Raw genomic sequence first — 18385 nt, forward strand, 5'->3', positions numbered from 1 at the left:
TAATTACCGTACTTAAGCCCACAACCACCCTAAGTGAGATAAGTAATACAATGTCAGAGCTGAAACTGAAGCTCAAAAAGTTTAGATTCCCTGCCCAAGCTCGTAAGTTCACACAGACAGGGAGTGGCAAAAGATGGGACTCCAGGTACTCCCAAGCCCGTGGGTTTTCTTCCAGTGAGCAAAGCTGGTATTAGTGACCCCTGAAGTCCATGGCTTATTCTGGAGTGAAAGCCAGGATGAGGTCAAAACTGAAGAGGGCCAGCTATGGTGGTGGACACTTACAATCCCAGCACGTACAAGGCTTAGGCAGGAGTATTGAGAGTTTGAGGCTGGCCTGGGTTACATAATGAAACCCTGTCTCCAAAACAAACAAACAAACAAACAAACAAACGGGGGGGGGGGGGAAGGGGGATGAGATAAAGTATTGATAGCAAGATGGAAATAAGGAGGGGAATAGGGTAACAAGAGACAAATAAGAGAAGTGGCCCAATAGAGAATTAAAACAAAGTTGACCCATTTTTCTAATACAGACATATTTGGTCATGCTTTACAATTATGTTAGCATATAGTACAAATATGTAAGTACTTAGGGGTCTAAACCAACGCTTTAAAAACATTTTTAATCCACAATGACCTGTGGGAATGTGGTCTTGGCCCACCCACTATGGCTAATCTTGACCGAACTCCCATGATTATCAGAATGTGTGTGTGTTTGGTTTTGGTGGTACTGAGGTTTGAACTCAAGGTCTCACACTTGCTAGGCAGGTGCTCTACAGCATGAGTCATGACACTACCAGCTCCAAAATGTGGTTGTTTTTTTTTTTTTTTTCTTTTTTGTGGTACTGGGGTTTGAACTCAGGGCCTTCACCATGAGCCACTCCACCAGCCCTATTTTTGTGAAGGTGTTTTTGAGATAGGGTCTCAAGGACTATTTGCCTGGGGCTGGCTTCAAACTGTGATCCTCCTGATCTATGCCTCCTGAGTTGTTAGAATTACAGCTGTGAGCCACGTGCACCCAGATCCAAAATATCATTTTTAAGGTAAATACTGGAAATGATTTATTTACATTTGAAATAGAAACAAAATTTATTGTTTATTTTTAAGAGAGAGATCTCACTCTGTTGCCCAGGCTAACCCCAAACTCCTGGGCTCCTGCCATCCTCCTGCCTCAACCTCCCCATTGTGCCCAAAGGCACATTATTTTAAGTTATTAAATTCCAAAGAACAGATCACAGAGCCTTTAGAGACCAAGAGATCTATTAATCCAGCAAATATACATCAAATTCTGTCTAATTATCCTCAAAAGTACAGAAAAAAACATTTTTTTATTGAAATGCAAACTCAATGAAATTAGTTATGGAATTCATGAGGCTTTTAAAAATGTTTTCTTAACAAGGAGCATTAAAATACAAAAAATATCAAGTATTTTGGTGTTCATACAAGAAAAAAATGTCAGGTTATAAAATAACATAATGAATGATCAACTCAGAATTTACTCAGGGGAATCACAATTTGATTTAGCCAATCCAAATGTATTCATAGATCAAAACATCATGTTCATGATAAATATAATTTTTATTTGCTAATTAAAATAAGTAATAATTTGAGGCCCTCTGATCCATGTAGCGGCCTAGATCCATGTAGCAGTGACACTGTCTTTCTTAAGCTAATAATGAGTAAGATTTTACTCCTATATACATCTCACACACAAATGGAATCTAGAGAGCCATCAGTCAATTGAGCAGATTTTGTACTTTTTCTTTTTTGTAGAGAAAAAAGGGGGAAAGCGATAGAAGAAACATCCATTCTCTAACCCCATTAAGCCAAACTCTTAATATTTAGTCGTATTTCTAATTCTGAAACTATTAGACTCACAGAAAGTCAATGTTCAAACTGAGAAAGTCCATAAGAAGTTTTATTAGCCAATTTCCTCCTCTTCACTTTATAAAGAAGGTTCATTCCTGGTAAGGAAAATATTTTCACTTTCAATCCACAAAATTGCATTATAAATGCTAAACACCATTAGAGAACTGCATTAGTGTGTCTACAAAGGAGTTCACAGACCTCAGATAACATTCACCATCTAGCAATCTAAACCCCCAAAATTACCACCAACACTTCTATCACAAATAGAAAAAAAGTCTTTACCATATACACATTCAAAAACATTCTTTGTTTACAAGTACACCTGTGAAGACTTTTACAATACATAAGGAACACAGAGTAGTAGAAACAAAGAGCTACCTTTGGCAGTCCAAGAATACCAAGAAACAAAGCCGACCAGAAGAATGAAAGGATACAGCTCCCACTGAAACCACCAGCACTAAAACTTACCAAGGGGGACAAGGTTTCTCTTGCTGAGATCGAAAGAGGATCTTTATGGCTCTAAGCAGATAAAAGGTACACATCACCAAGGTAGTAACACATCACAGTGGTTGACGAGACTATGGGGTTTAAATACTGGCCACATCACCCACTAATGGTATAATATAGTAAAGTAATAACCCCTTGACTCTGTTTCATCATCTTTTTTTTGGTTTTGTTTTTCAGTATTGGGGTTTGAACTCAAGACCTACACTTTGAGCCACTCCATCAAGCCCTTTTATGTTTTTGTTTTTTTTCAAGATAGGGTCTCTACTTGCTCAGCATCCTCCAGATCTCTACCTCCTGAGTAGCTAGATTACAGGCATGAGCCACCAGCACCCGGCTTCTGTTTCTTCATTTTAAAATGGGAATAAAAACAGAACTTTCCTTCTAGGATTGTTGTGTTGAATAGTGAATGTAACACTACACAGAGTTAAATGTTTGCTACTAGCTATTACCTATCATTTTGACAAACATGTCATTTCAATGCTCAAACTGAGAGGTCTTAAAAAGTTGTATTAGCCAATCTCCTTCTCATTTTATAAACAAGTAAGGCTTATTCCTGGAGATATGTCCAAAATGATCTGTTTTCTTTCATATCACTAACACAATTTCCCACAATAAAAAAATGTAATTGCTATCAATCCATCCAATAATTAACTTCAAAATTAGTTCTATAAGATAGTTGCTTTTTATAAATGTGTCTCACACATCTAGTTTGTCCAATCAGTTATGTCTAAAAGAAATGGGCAGACATTTTTAAATGTACATAGATACTACCATTTAGATAACATCTTTGTCTGAATAACAAAAAGAATTTTTTCTCATTATTTAATAGTGCTAAGCACATGTGATCCAAGACTGAGCTTCAACTTTGTTTCTATGCAAACCAGATGTAATACCAGTTTAATAATCTAAAGGATAATGATCCACTTAGAATTTAACTGAGAGAATTCATTATCAAGTATTTACTGTCTACTGTGTGCAGGTTCCTTAAGAACATCAAAGACAAGATAGTTATAAAGCTAGCTTAGAAGCTTTTCTTTTCCCTAAAAGAATATAATCTGTATCTTTTGACATCTAGACCTCAAGTTACCACTGCTCTGCAAAGTCTCCCCCAACCCACCCCCATAGCAAAACCTGTAGAAACGTATCCATAAAGGAATGTGGGGAGAAAAAAAATTGAATGAGGGAAAGCATAAAGCTTCAAAAATGCTTTATAATAGCAGTACAGGAAAAAATGGGGAGAGGAAGTAACAGGTTTTTTTGTGGAATTTTTTTTTTTGGCAATTCTGGGATTTGAGCTCAGGGTCTCTTTCTAGGCAGGCACTCTACCACCTGAGCCATGCTCCCCAGCCATTTTTTACAGTATTAAGGCTTGAACTCAGGGCCTCAAGCACTCTACTACATGAGCCAGGCTCCCAGTCTTTTTGCTTTTAGTTTTTTTTTTTTTTCACATAATGGCTCCAGTTTTTGCCTAGGCCAGCCTCAGAACGTGTGGGGGTTTTGGTTTTAGAAGTCCTGGGGACTGAACTCAGGGCCTCATGCTTGTTAGGTAGGCACTCTACCACTTAAGTCACTCCACTAGTCCTTTTCTCACTGGTTATTTTTGAGAAAGTGTCTTGCTTTATGCCAGGACAGGCCTGGACCACAATCCTCCCATTTGTACATCCATGAGTAGCCAAGATAACAGGCACATGCTACTGTGCCCAGCCATCGTTTGAGATGGGATGGGGACGTGAAATTTTTGCCAGGGCTGGCCTTGGCAAAAACTGCTATCCTCCCAATCTCTACCTCCTGAGTAGCTATGACTATAGAACTGAGCCACCTCATATAGCTCCCAGCTTGTTTGAGACAGGTCTCCCAGACTTTTTGCCACAGTTGGCATCAAACTGCAATTCTCTTGTCTCTGCCTCTGCTGGAATGCTACAACTCTTGATCACTACTCTTCCAAATTCTTCTCTTTGATACTTACTTTATCGTTTGTTTTTTTCTCTTTTAATCCTCAAGATAACCCAAGAGTATCCCCTTGACACGGATGAGAAACTAAAGCTTAGAAAAGAGGAACTAGTACAAGATAACTAGTACAAGATGACAACTACACAAGCTCTGAGCAAAATTACAAATTCAGGAGGTCCAATACAACACCCTTCCAAGGTCCTGCACTTTCAGCCCCATACAGGTGGCACTCCATATCCAAAGGTTCCACATTCAAAGATTCAACCAAGGATCAAAAATACTCAGGAAGCTGGGCATTGGTGGCTCACACCTGTCCTAGCTACTTAGATAGGTCAGATTGGGAAGATCATGGTTTGGAAGCCAGTGCAGGCAAACAGTTTCTGAGACCCCATCTCCAAAATAATCACAGTAAAATGGACTGGAGGCATGTCTCAAGCTGTGGAGCACCTGCTTTGCAAGCATAAATCCCTAGGTTCAAACACCAGGCCCACACACACAAAAAAAATTCACCTGTACTGAACATGCAGACTTTATTCTTGTCATTATTTCCTAGATAATATAACAGCTACTCATGTAGCACTTACATTGTATTACATATTGTAAGTATTCCAGAAATGATTTAAAGCATAAGGGAGGGGCTAGAAGGACAGCACCTGTCTTGGAAGCCAAAGCCCTGAGTTCAAACCCCAGAACCACCAAAGAGGGAGATGTGCATGTGTTGCACGCAAATATGGTATCAATTAATATGTGCACCTGTGTATTTTGAAATCTTCATGGGTCCTGGAACGAATCCCTCATGTATACCAAGGGACGAGAGCACCAGTATTTTCAATCTGCTGATCAAGTTAGTGGGTTGTCAAATCAATTTACAGTATCATGGCCCGCATGATACTTTCAACATAGAACCGATTAGTGCAGCGTATGAAAGGAGTACACTTTACCTTGTTAAATTGTGCTGTATGTGTATACGTGTACTAGATAATAATGGTAACATTTCTGACTGTGGGATGTAATAAAAACACTTAAAAATCATTCATCTCCAGGGTGGGGGCAGGGGGGAGAAATGAACCAAGCCTTGTATGCACATATGAATAATAAGAGAAAAGAAAATCATTCATCTAATTTATTGTCTCCCAAAGAATGATTGAGCAAACAAATCTAATGGGTTTTGTGCCATATCTTACTTATAAAAAAAAAAGTGTCTGCTCTTTACAAGTGTTTGCATCTACAAAAAAGGTGTGGTATCCCAAGGCTGTCCTTTATACTTGGACAAGTTCAAGCCGTATCAAAGTGGATCTGTCAATTAGCGCATAAAAACAAAAACAATTGCAAAAAATTTAGGATTACATCATCTTATAATTGGCTACATAAAGTGAAAGCAATTCTTCTCAGAGACTATGAGAACTTTAGGCAAAGTATGGAAGCCCACAGCACCTCATGGAATGTTAGCTACTTGGTGAGACCAGACCAAAGTGTTCTTGTCCTTCACAGGTGGCAAATCTCAAGTCAAAGCTCAACTGATACACTAAGAAATGACAAAACGTATCTAATGTCTTTGAGGCAAATTACTTTTAAACACACAGGAGTTCAAGACCAACACAGGATACACACTGATACCCTGTCTCAAAAACAAAGCAAAACACAAAAAGTACAGTTAAAAAAAGTAAAAGCGTGGAAAGAATCTCCATACTGCCCATTTTTAAATAGTATCAGCCAAACGCTTAAAACATACAAAACTATCTGAAACATAAAGCATTCAACAAATGAACAAAAAATAAGCCACCTTTTAGACTCTCCTTTGTAACACTTATCCAGCAACTAAAATTAAGCTTTATTTAAAATCCTGAAGAGAGTTGCATGAAATAAAAGTTAATTGGAAATAAGGAGAGACGAAGTAAAGGTGTCTTTTCAGTTAGGGAAAAAAAAAACCTTAAAAACGTTTTTTTTTTAAAGACAGGGTCTGGTCTGGAACTCCGAGGCCGCCGCCGTCTCTGAAATACTGGCATTTGAGGCGTATACAGAATGGTCCCTGGAAACAACTTGCAAAATTAAAGTCTCACTGAATCACCAATACCAAATTCTGCATTTCATCCTGGAGTTCTATATAAACCCTTTGTGCTATGATGATGGCGTTCCCCTCTGCTTATGAAAAATAATTCTGATGGACGGACTCTTTCTGTACGGTTAGCTGGTAGAATTGCCTGCAAGTGCTAAACTGATTGGTGCTGCGGCCCTCAATTGAGGTTTGACAGTTTGCTGGACCTTCCTGGCCGACTCTTCAGAAGCCTTATCCCACTTCTAATGCCGGTTATCTGGAGAATATAAAACACTCAACTCAACATAAACTGCTCACAATCAACTTTTAAAGGTCAAAGGGGACCAATTTTTAACCTTCCCTCAACACGTGTTCAGCACAAACTTCCGGGTGCGGTTACAATTGGCTGCGCAATTCAATGGATAAAAATGTTGCTTTATTTGACTCTGGTTTTCTTGCCTGTTCTGTTCCCACGTTTCTCAACCAGCGCCTCCCAAAAACAAAAGCCTCCCACAGTAAACGCAGCACGCACATAAAAAGAGCTTCTCTGTGCGAGAATCAAGTTAGTGGTCCGCAAACATTAACCAAACACAAGCACAAAGCCGGGGTGGGAAGGGGAGGAGCTGGATACCAGGGTCAGGAAAGAAACAATCACAAGGCTTCAGGAACATCCAAATCTTCTCAGCGGCCAAACCCCATCCCAAACCACTCCTGGAAACCACCAGCAGACACTGCTTTGGGGAACTCAGATGCTCGGTACACTCAACACTTTTTAAGTAATCAAATGCTCACTTCGCCGACCCCCTGCACCTACACCTACCCTCAGGGCTCGCTAGGGAGGTGAGCTCGCCCGCTAGAGCAAACTAAGCAGACGCCGGGCAGGCGTGAAGGTGGCCCCCACGTGCCCCACGCACCTTCCCCACCGCCCTAGGAGCGGGGTCCTGGGAACACGAACAGTGAGGAGCACGGACTCAGGAAGCATGACCCGGTCGCCCCCCTCTTTCCTTTCCTCCCTCGCCCTAAACCATGGAGCAATGCTCGGGCAGCAGCACTTGCGAAGGCTCCCGACCTCACTTTCTCGGCGGGTCCCAGACCTCGCGGCCTCGGGTGATGGGGTGGGGGAAGCGAAAGGGACGCCCCGCGTAGAGTCGGAGTACGCAGAGCCTCCCTCCCCGGCCTCAGGGGTGTCTCCGGCTCGGGACAGAGGGGCGACCGGAGCCGAGAGCCCCACGCGCGGTGACCGCAGGGCCGGCGCTGACGGGCGGAGGACGCGAGTGCAGCGGGGCCGCCTCGGGGACCCTGCGGCCACGGGGAGCGGGGGAGCGGCAAACCGGGCGCGAGGCCCCAAGCCGGGGGTGAAGAAGCTGTCCACCCCCCCCTCCCTGCCCGGCCCCACACGGACCCCGAAGAGGGTGGGAGTGGGAGGCTGTCCGGGAGGGCGAGTATGAAAAGAGAAAAAGGCTGAGGAAAGGACTTACTTTCCCCGCGGGACCCGGCAACAGGATAGCTTCTCCCGGGTGGTGAGAGCTTGAAGAGCCAAAAGACGACTGGAGCGGAGGCGGCGGCGGCGGCGGCAGCGGCGTCCGGCTCTGCCTACCTCCCCGCCGCCATCTTGACGCCCCTCCCCCCGGCTCCCCCGCCCCGCAGGGAGGGGAGGGGGCGGGGCGACGGGTCAGGCGCCGCGCGCACGCAGCGCGCGCCGCGCCCCCACGTGACTTCCTCCCTCCCCCACCCTGCTCCCCCTGCGCCCCTCTCGGCCCCGCCTTCCTCCTAGGTAAAGGAAGATGATTCCCCCCCCCATCCTGACTGCCTCCTGCCTTCGCCACCAAAAACAGACTACGCCGGCTCCCGCTGGCCTGGTACCAGTGATTGGATCCAAAGGAATTCCGCAACCCAGACGGTCCATTACCGCGGCTCTAGGGTGGGCGAGGGGTGAGGGGGCCGGGTTTCCGAGAAGGGGGAGGGGGAAGGTGAAGGCCGCCTAGGACAGTCACGTGTCTGCTGTTTCCGCCGACGCTCGCCAACACCTCGCGAGAATTCAGTTTCCCCTCCCTTTCTCCCTCGCGGGCTGTCGGGAAGAAGGTCTGAGCTTTCGAGTGCCACCAGGAGGTCAGCCGGTGGGCCGCGCGCATGCGTCCCACACCTGCTTTCAAAGTCGGGCTAGGAGGGGCCCAAAGCTATTTTCAGAATCCTGTCGGTGGGTAGCTACGACCCGTGAAGTTACCTAGTGACGTTTTTGTCACTTTGAAGAGCTCTTCTTTATCTAGGCATCCTAGGAAAAAATATTCACATAGTCATTGCTTGTTAGGCTCGCTCAAAGCGCTTTATTGAGTATGAAACCGCAAGTAACGCGGGGCCCCTAGGCTCGTAACGGCCATCACCTTGTCCTGTTAGGACTGTGAGCCCGGCAGCCCCACTTCCAGTCTCCACACACACGGCCACCTGCACCGACCATTGCTCACGGTTACGGATTTCTGCAGAGTAGGGCTGCCCCGACTGCTTTTCGCTTCTTTATTTCCATCTTTTCATTATTATTGAGTGATCTAACCCCAGACTAAACACATCAACTTCTTGGTAAGCCTTTTGTAAAGTCATTCTAAGAAAGCTGTTTGACTCCGTTGCTTAGGTAATAGGCACGCCTGGGCGATCCTTGCCCCCTGCTGGCTGCGCATCCCACTCGCCTGGCGCCTAAAGCAAACCAAGTACAGTGGTAGGAAGGGTTGAGGTTCAAGTGTGGGAACTCATCTAGAGAGATCGAGGGAGTAGGCCTGGCGAGTCATAACTATGACTTCCACCCTGGCTTTTCTAGACATGCATATGTATTGGGCATGTGTGCATACATACGAAAATATTTTAAATGCTGAGTAATCACTTTGCTAATCACTTCCATTTTTCTTTTCCTGTCCTTTTCTTTCTAGGGTTTAGCTATGTACCCCAGGCTGACCTTGAACTTGTGATCTACCTGCCTCAGCTTCAGTTGGCACAGAAATTGTACATACTTGTGGCCTACTATGTGACACCAGTACATGTATAATGATCAGCTCAGACTATTTGGCGTATCTGTCAGTTCAAGCAACTTTTTTACCTTGAGAACATTCAGAACTGTCTTAACTAGCTATTTGGAAATATTGAAATAGTTGGTGTGAACCCCAGTTACCTCGTTGTGCTATACAACATTATAAGTTATTCTTCCTAGCCAGTTGTACCCCCATACCGGTTAACCATCCTCTCTCCATCCCCTCCACGCCCACGCCCTTCCCAGGCTCTGGAAACCTCTAGTCTCTTCTCCGTTGAGATCAACATTTTTTGCTCCTATAAAGAAGTGAGATTGGGACACCATGGCTTCAGATGCCACACACACACACACCTCCAGTCTCCACTCTCCTGCTGTACACTTTTCTATCTCAGTAAACACTCTCACTGCCAAAAAGAAAGAAAAATACCATGTGATATTTGTCTTCCTGTGTCTGACTTGTTTCACTTAACATAATGTCATTCAGTTCCATCCATGTTGCTGCAAATGACAGAATTTTTTTTTTTTGTGGTACTGGGGTTTGAACTCAGGATCTACCCCTTGAGTCACTCCACCAGCCCTTTTTTATGATTGGGTCTCACAAACCATTTGTCCAGGCTAGCTTCAAACCTCAATCCTCCTAATCTCTGCCTCTTGAGTAGCTAGGATTACAGGCATGAGCCACCTGAGCCTGGCTTTTATTTTTTTGAGACAGGGTCTCACTATGTAGTCTAGGCTAGTCTGGAACTTTCCATCTTCCTTCCTGCCTCAACCTTCTCTCAAGTGCTGGGATTACAGGTGTGCACAACTCACACATAAAATTACCTGAATAGGAATGCTATTCCTGTGTGTGTGTGTACCATATTTTTTATTTATTTATTTATTTATTTTTGGCAATATTGGTATTTGAACTCAGGGCCTCATGCATGCTAGGCAGGTGCTTTACTGCTTGAGCCACTCCATCATCCCTTTTTTGTGTTGGGGATTTTCAACAGAGGGTCTCACTTTTGGCCTAATCTGGCCTCCCTTAAACCACAATCCTCCTGATCTCTACCTCCTGAGTAGCTAGGATTCTGGGTGAGCCATTGGTGCCCACATGTACCATATTTTCTTTAACCATTTATCCACCAAGGCCTTGGTTGATGTGTGTCTGGGCCCTAGTGAGTAGTGCTGCAGTAAACCTGGCAGTGCAGATACCTCTTCAACATGTTAATTTCAGGTCCTTTGCATATAACCCCATTAGTGGAACTGCTGGATCATATGGTACTTCTGTTTCTGGTTTTTCTGAGGGACCACCATACTTTTTTTTTGGGGGGGAGGGTTTTTTCTAGATAGGGTCTTGTGAACTATTTTCCTGGGCTGGCTTTGAACTAAGATCCTCCTGATCTCTGCCTCCTGAGTAGAGGAGATTATAGGCATGAGCTTCTGGCACTTGGACCATCATATTGTTTTTCCATAATGGCTCTACTAATTTACATTCCCACTAACAGTGTATGAGAGCGCCTCTTTCTCCACATCCCAATCAACATTTGTTATTTTTTGTATTTTTTATGATCACCATTCTAACTGGAGTGAGGTGACAATTCATGGTAGTTTCATTTTGCATTTTGCTTTAGTTTGGTTTGATTTAGTTGTTGGGGTTTGAACTCAGGGCCTCATATTTGCTAGGCAGGTGTTCTACTACTTGAGCTTCTCTGGAAGGCCTCATTGTAGCTTTGATTTTCACTTCCCTCATGGTGACCATATACTTGGCCATCCGTACATTCTTTTTTGATTTTTTTGAGGGGGGCGGTTCATGGGACTAGGGTTTTAACGTAGGGCTTTGTGTTTGCCACACCTCTAGTCCATTTTGCTCTGGTGATTTTGGAGATGGGATCTTGATAACTATTTGCCCAGGCTAGCCTCAAATCTCAATTCTCCTGATTTCAGCCTCCCAAGTAGCTAAGATTACAGGCATGCCACCAGTGTCCAGCTTGTATATTCTCTTTTGAGAAATGTCTGTTCAGGTTATTTGCCCATTTTAAATATTGGATTTGGGCTGGCAGAGTGGCTCAAATGGTAGAGCACCAGCCTAGCCAGCATGAAGCCCTGAGTTCAAACCCCAATCCAGGACTGGTAGAATGGCTCAAGTGGTACTGTGTTTGCCTAGCAAGCATGAGGCCTTGAGTTCAAATCCCAGGACCACCAAGAAATAAAAAAAACCCAACCCAGCCAAAAAAAAAAAAAAAAAAAATTGAATAGGGTTGGTGAGGTGGCTCAAATGGTAGAACACCTGCCTAGCAAGTATGAACCCTGAGTTCAAGCCCCAGTACTGCCAAAAAACATGGATTATATTTTATTTGTTGAGTTTTTTGTTTTGTTTTGCAGTACTGGGGCTGGAATTCAGGGCCTTCACCTGCAGGCACTCCACCAACCCTTTTTTGTGATGGGTTTTTTCAAGTTGGGTCTCTCAAACTATTTGCGTAGGCTGGATTCAAACCTCGATCCTCCTGATCTCTGCCTCCTTTGTAACTAGGATTACAGGCGTGAGCCACCAGCACCCGGATTGTTCTTGAGTTGTTTGAGCTTTTTACATATTCCGGATATTAATCCCCCATTGGATGAATAGTTTACACGTTTTCTTCCATTGTGTAGGTTGTTTCTTCACTCTGTTGATTGTTTCTTTTGCTGTGCAGAAGTTTATAAAGACAAAAACATTAAAGGTATTTCCATACAACAAGGGCCTCATCTCTCTTATTCACTGCTGTTCAGTAGACTAGCTTATGATTCAGTGTAGAAGACAGCAAAGGAGCACTCACAAATCTGCCATGTCCTGAAAGGACAAGGAAAGATGGGAGGAAGAGGGGGTGTAAAGCATTCCAGGTGAGACAGCAGAGTCTTCACTGCTTGGCTGGCACAATCCAGCTGCCAAGTGGCCCCAGCTCAATGCACACTAGGATGACATGAGTTCTAGTTTCTGAGAGTGAGACCCAACCCACAGGGTCCCACTCCTGGAGGTACTTTCTGCGCATCCAAGCCAGGTCCTTGCTGTTATCTCTGCAGAATCTCTTTACTTTGAACCTAACTGAAAGATGGTGCTTCTGGGGCTTTTTATAACTGCACTCAAGTGTTATACACAAGGTTGTTCATTCAGTGTTCCTTATAGAAGGAAAGACTTGAAGTAACCAAAATGTCTTTGAGAAGAACTAGTTAATTCAACTATAGCCCCTCCCTACAGTTGTTCAAAGGATGAGACACTTCTATGAGTATGCATACATGTATGTGTGAATCTGTATGAATCACATGTATGATTCATTTGTGTATACATTGTTTGAAAGACAACACAATTCCCAATTGCATCAGGTATAAAAACTGAAATAACTGGCTGGGCACTGGTGGCTCATGCCTGTAATCATAACTACTCAGGAGGCAGAGATCAGGAGGATCAAGGTTCAAAGCCAGCCTGAGCAAATAATTCTGCAAGACTCTATCTCAAAAATACCCAACACATTTTGCCAACACAAAAATGGGCTGGCAGAGTGGCTCAGTGAGCCACTTGCTCACTTGCTACCTAGCAAGCGTGAGGCCCTGAGTTTCAGACCCCAAACCCCAGTACCATGAAAGGAAGGAAGGAAAGAACTGAGATAATGGTGGGGCAAATAGTTTGTGAGGCCTTTCCAAAATAATCACAGCAAAATGAACTAGAAGTGTTGCTTCGATCTGCTTTGCAAGATCGAAATCTTGAGTTCAAACCCCAGTCCCACTGAGAAAAAAGAACAGAGATGGACAGAAGACTTACTGGCTGCACCCAGATGGAGATACTACAGAATGCTAATGATCTAGAAAATCCTACCCTAGCCAGACATGGTGATACACACCTATAATACCAGATACTCAGGAGACAGAGGCAGGAGAATGGGGAATTCAAGGCCACCCCAGGCAAAGGTAGCAGCAAGACCCTGTCTCAAAACAAAAATTAAAGGACTGGGGGCTTAGCTCAAATGGTATCCCCAGCACTGCAAGGAAGGAAGGGAGGGAGGGAGGGAGGGAGGGAAAAGAAAAAAGGAAAGCCCTACTCAGGCATGATATTGACTATTTACACAGCACTCCTTGCTTCATTCAACAAATACCAGCACCTTCCTATGCACCATACACTATGTTAGGGGTTAGGGGTACAAGTGTGAGGAAAGCAAGGGTTGATGGTCTCTGCCCTTGAGATTAGAATCCATATGTTATAGTGAATCCAAAAGTCACACAAAACTTAAATTTGTAACTGACACTGCTACAAATTAGCTAATAGAGGCTTTGATGCAGGGTCTCATTACATAACCCCAGGCTGGCCTGGAACTCAACAATCCTCCTGCCTCAACCTCCAGCATGATAGGGCTACCGTGTGTGCCACCACGTCTGTCAACATAGCCTATTACAGAGGAATTCGTCCTTATCAAGAAGGCTTCCTTGAGTCATCACCAACTGAGCCGAGATTTGAAAAGTCAATGCTAACCAGGTAAAGAAGGAAATGCAATTCAGGAAGTGGACACAACACATGCAAATGTCCTGAGACAGGTGGGAGCCAACAAGCATATAGAAGGGACAGTAAGCCAGGCACCAGTGGCCCCCACCTGTAATCCTAGCTACTCAGGAGGCAGAGATCAGGAGGATCGTGGTTCGAAGCCAGCCTCAGGCAAATAGTTTGAGATACTCTGTCTGGAAAAACCCCTCACAAAAATAGGGCTGGTGGAGTGGCTCAATGTGAAGGCCCTGAGTTCAAGCCCCAATACTGCAAAAAAAATAAAGAAGGGACAGTGAGAAGATACGTGCATCAGGTGCATCACATACATTATCCCTCAACCCACACTTCTATATTCTACTTTGTGATACATTCACACTACATTTCTAAGCCAGGCATAGTGGTTCACACCTGTAATCCCAGCTCTTAAGACACAGGAGGAAGAGGAGGATCACAAGTTCTAGAAAACAACATGGACTATATAGCTAGACCTTGTCTCAAAAAAATAAAACAACAAAAGCACCCTCCATCTGTGCTTTGCTAGCTGTTTCTGAATTAGAGTCTGCAACAGAGAGTGTAGAGGGAGAAAGCAGGATGGGAGGAGACCAAAAGTTCCTGTGTGTGTCACCCCAGCAGCACCTCCTCACCCTGGCTAGGTACTTTCACAGCTGCAGCGCTCAGTTTGCAGGTTTTCCCACAATGGCAAAACCAGCCTAATCACACCAACCCCTCCCCCATGACACCAGAATCAATCAGAGCCCACAGGGTGGTCCTCTAAACTCAGGGACACTGAAACCAGCTGAGTACAGCCTCCTTAGTGCCTGGGATTCAGCAACTGAGTCCTGTACTGTTGCTATGTTTAATTCCATCAGCTCTTTCTCTCTTGCCCTCAGCCTTAGCAGTGAGAGCCACCTGTTGAACTTGCACCCTCTACAGTGCCTTAAAGTTCTCTCTGCACCCTTCCCTTACCCTTACCGGGGAGCCAGGTTATGCCTAGTTAGCAATGCTAACTAATTACCTAATTATCTCCATTAAGTAACTCTTCCCAGATCTTCAACTGATAGAACAAGTGAAAAGGAGTTAACGAGGCCAGCTGTGGTGGCTCACACCTGTAGTCCCAGCACTGGGCAGGCTGAAGCAAGAGGTTCTTGAGTTTCAGAGCAGCCAGGGCTACATAGTGGGACTCTGTCTCAAAAACCACCTAAGAACAGATGGACAGATAAAGAAAAAGTATATATATATGCATATATGTATATACCATAGAATGTTACTCAGTTATAAAGAAAAATTAAGTGATGTCATTTGCAGGAAAATGGATAGAACTGCAGATCATCATGTCAAATGAGACAAGCCAAACACAAAAGGTCAAATGTCGCACGTTCTTGCTCATTTGTGAAACTTGGACTAACTTGTATTGCTAATAACAATGATATATATAATAGGACAGGTGCCAGTGGCCCACGCCTGTAATCCTAGCTACTTGGAAGGAAGAGATCAGGAGGATCACAGTTAATGGCCCCAAGTTTAAAACCCCAGGACTATCTATCTATCTACCAATAATAAAAATACCCAACACAAAAAAGACTGGCAGAGGGCAGAGCGACTCAAGTGGAAGAGCACCTGTATAGCAAGCATGAGGCCCTGAGTTAAAACTTCAGTACTGCCAAAAACACAGTAATAATAATAATGGGACATGAATGTACACGGGGGACTGTCTGGGGGGTAACAGGAGGGGGCGGGGGAAAGAAAGGATGCTGGGGTAAGGAGGATGAAAGCACACTGCATATATACATATAACTACCACACAATAAAACCCACCAAACACTGGGGAAGAGGGAGGGGGATGGGACTATAATGAACTTGTTCAAGACATACCATATGCATGTGTGGAGCTATCACAATGAAATCACCTCATGTTATTAATGTATGAAATATCAAAAAGATTTAGAAAGGAGATCCTGGTAGGAAATAGGTTGTGAGTGTAGATGAAGACCATTCTCAGCCTTTTATTCTCAAGGAGACATTATTCTGTAGAAACATCTATTACTTTTTTTTTCTACATATTGGGGTTTGAACTCAGAGTCTATACCCTGAGCCACTCCACCAGCCCTTTTTTGTGATAAATTTGTTCAAGACAGAATCTCACAAACTATTTGCCGGGGCTGGCTTTGAGCCTCAGTCCTCTCTGCCTCCTGAGTAGCTAGGATTACAGGGGTGAACCACTGGTGCCTGGTTTCTTATGCAGAGAGGTTGAACCATGGTTGAACACACATTCTAGAAGGATTACTCTGGAAGCTGTGAAGCAGGTGTCTCTAGAAGGGACTGCAAGGGCTCAGAGGTAGTTCAATGGTAAAGCACTTGCCTAGCTGGCATGCTCAAGGCCTTGGTTCCATCCCCAGCACCAAATTAAAAAAAAAAAAAAAGGGAAAGGAACTGGAATAGAATTGTTGAGCCAAGTTCAAGGTATGTTTTGGAGGTAATGCCAGCAAGACATGGTAGCTCCTTGGATAGCAGTGGTGGGGAAGGAAGAATCACAGGACATTTGGTGTCTGGCTTGGGTACATAATGATGCCATTAACCAAACCAGGTCCCCAAGAGGACAAGCAGGGCTAAAGAGGACGATAATGACTTTGGCTCTAGGCACAGGAGATGTTTGGCTTATCTATTGCCATGTGACAAACTGCCCCAAAATGCAGTGGGTTAACATCACAGCCACTTTGTTCTTTGCTTTGATGTTGCAGCCTAGGCTAGGCTCAGCCGGGCCCCTGTGCTGCTGGTCTGCTAAAGTCACTTTAGTAACTGTAAACCGGTCTGGGGTGGGCTGGGCTCAGCCTGGATGCTGGGTGGACAGCTGGTTGTCTCTCCACGTGGTTTCTTCAGCAGCCCTGTCCATGGTTCTTATATGACAGCTCACAAATCCCAAGGCCAGAAGATGCCAGGCTTTCTTAAATTCTTGGCTTACAACTACATGCTGTTGGTTCACAAAGCAAAATCAGACTCAAGAAAAGGTTAACACAGGGTATGAAGACAGAGAGGCATTATTAACTGCAAGAGAACAAAGCAGCAATTTCTGCAGGTGCTGGTGGCTCAAGCCTGTAATCCTAGCTACTGAGGAGGCAGAGATCAGGAGGATCATGGTTCAAAGCCAACCCAGGCAAAACAGTTTTCAAGACCCTATCTCAAAAACACCCATCACAAAAAATGGCTCAAGGTGTGGGTCCTGAATTCAAGCCCCAGTACCACACACACACACACACACACAGACATTCTTCAAATGTGTTATTTCAAGATTCCAAGGTTCGAAATAGAATCTTGAATTATAGATTCTATAATTTAGGTCACTTCACAATGAGTTACTGTTCACATTTACCAATCTATCTATCCTTTGCTTAAAACCATTTAACAACTTCCAGCTGGGCTTTGAATAAAACTCTGGGTCCTTATTATGGCCTTTGAGATAGGGTCTAGTTGGGAAATACAGAGAATTTAAAACAGGAAGTTGGTTTAACAGGTGGTAGGGACTAAAACAGTCAACAGGGAGCATGTATCATAAATACCCAATGCTGGAAGCTGCTTCCTCCTGGATGGCTGAAGAACAAAGAGAACAAATTGGAATGAGAAGAGCAGCCTGAGTCACTGCTTCCTACACCTTTAACGAAGGTGTGACACCAGGCTGTGGCTTGCCCTTCCAGAGTCCTAAAAGCTAGGACCCAGAAATCTGATGGGGAGCTGCTAGTGGTAAAACCAGAGGCTGCTTCTGGGAGTTACAGAACCTGGAGAGTTATCCAAATGCCACTTCAAGTAGGCTGTCACTTCTGGAGGTGGCCAGGCTAGGAAAAGAACACAGGCATGAACAAGTCCCTTCTCCTCTTCCTCTTAGCCTCCCTGTATCTCCTGCTCATGACAGAACACAACACTATTTGGCAAAGAATTATGATTTGTGTTGAAGAGCACAAAACTGGATTGTGAGCTGAGAACCTAGCACAGTTCTTCAAGGAGCTAGATGACTAGCCCCTGCCTACCTGTCCTGCGATCCATCCCCTCTATCATACACTCAATTCCAATCACTCTGAGTTCCTTTTTATTTCCCAACTACTTCTTAGCATATGTACTTGCTCTTTCCGCTACCTAGACATAAATTTCCCCTTGAATCTTCTTTATTTAGGATATAATCTAAAGCCACCAATTCAAAGAGGATTTCTCTGATTTCACCAGTGTGAAGAAGTAGCCCACTCCCTACTCACACTCTGTAACATTCCACATTTGCATTTTCCTTATAGCATGTATTACTATTTTAAAATTACATTTTGCAGGGCAGCAGTGGTTCACACCTGTAATCCTAGATACTTGGGAGGCTGAGATCTGGAGGATCACAATTCGAGGTCAGTTTGGGGAAATAGTTTGTAAGGCTTCCCATCTCCAGAATAACCAGAGCAAAATGGGCTGGAGATGTGGCTCAAGCAGTAAGCATCTGCTTTGCAAGTACAAAGCCCTGAGTTCAAACCCCAGTTCTACCAAAAAAATA

The 18385-nt window shown here is 44.2% G+C and overlaps 1 protein-coding gene across 4 annotated transcripts in view; it reads right to left on the minus strand.

Annotated features, from left to right (window-relative positions):
• Sbno1 (strawberry notch homolog 1) overlaps nucleotides 1-8000 on the minus strand; it is a 49142-nt gene extending 41142 nt beyond the window's left edge. For all 4 annotated transcript variants that reach the window (XM_020159422.2, XM_020159421.2, XM_020159420.2 and 1 more), the window contains exon 1: nucleotides 7837-8000. The gene's annotated coding sequence lies outside the window, so the exon portion shown is untranslated. The remainder of the gene's footprint in view (nucleotides 1-7836) is intronic.
• Between the last annotated feature and the right edge of the window lie 10385 nt (nucleotides 8001-18385).

Source organism: Castor canadensis, chromosome 18 (genome assembly GCF_047511655.1).
Source record: "Castor canadensis chromosome 18, mCasCan1.hap1v2, whole genome shotgun sequence".
In the NCBI taxonomy this organism is placed as follows: Eukaryota; Metazoa; Chordata; class Mammalia; order Rodentia; family Castoridae; genus Castor; species Castor canadensis.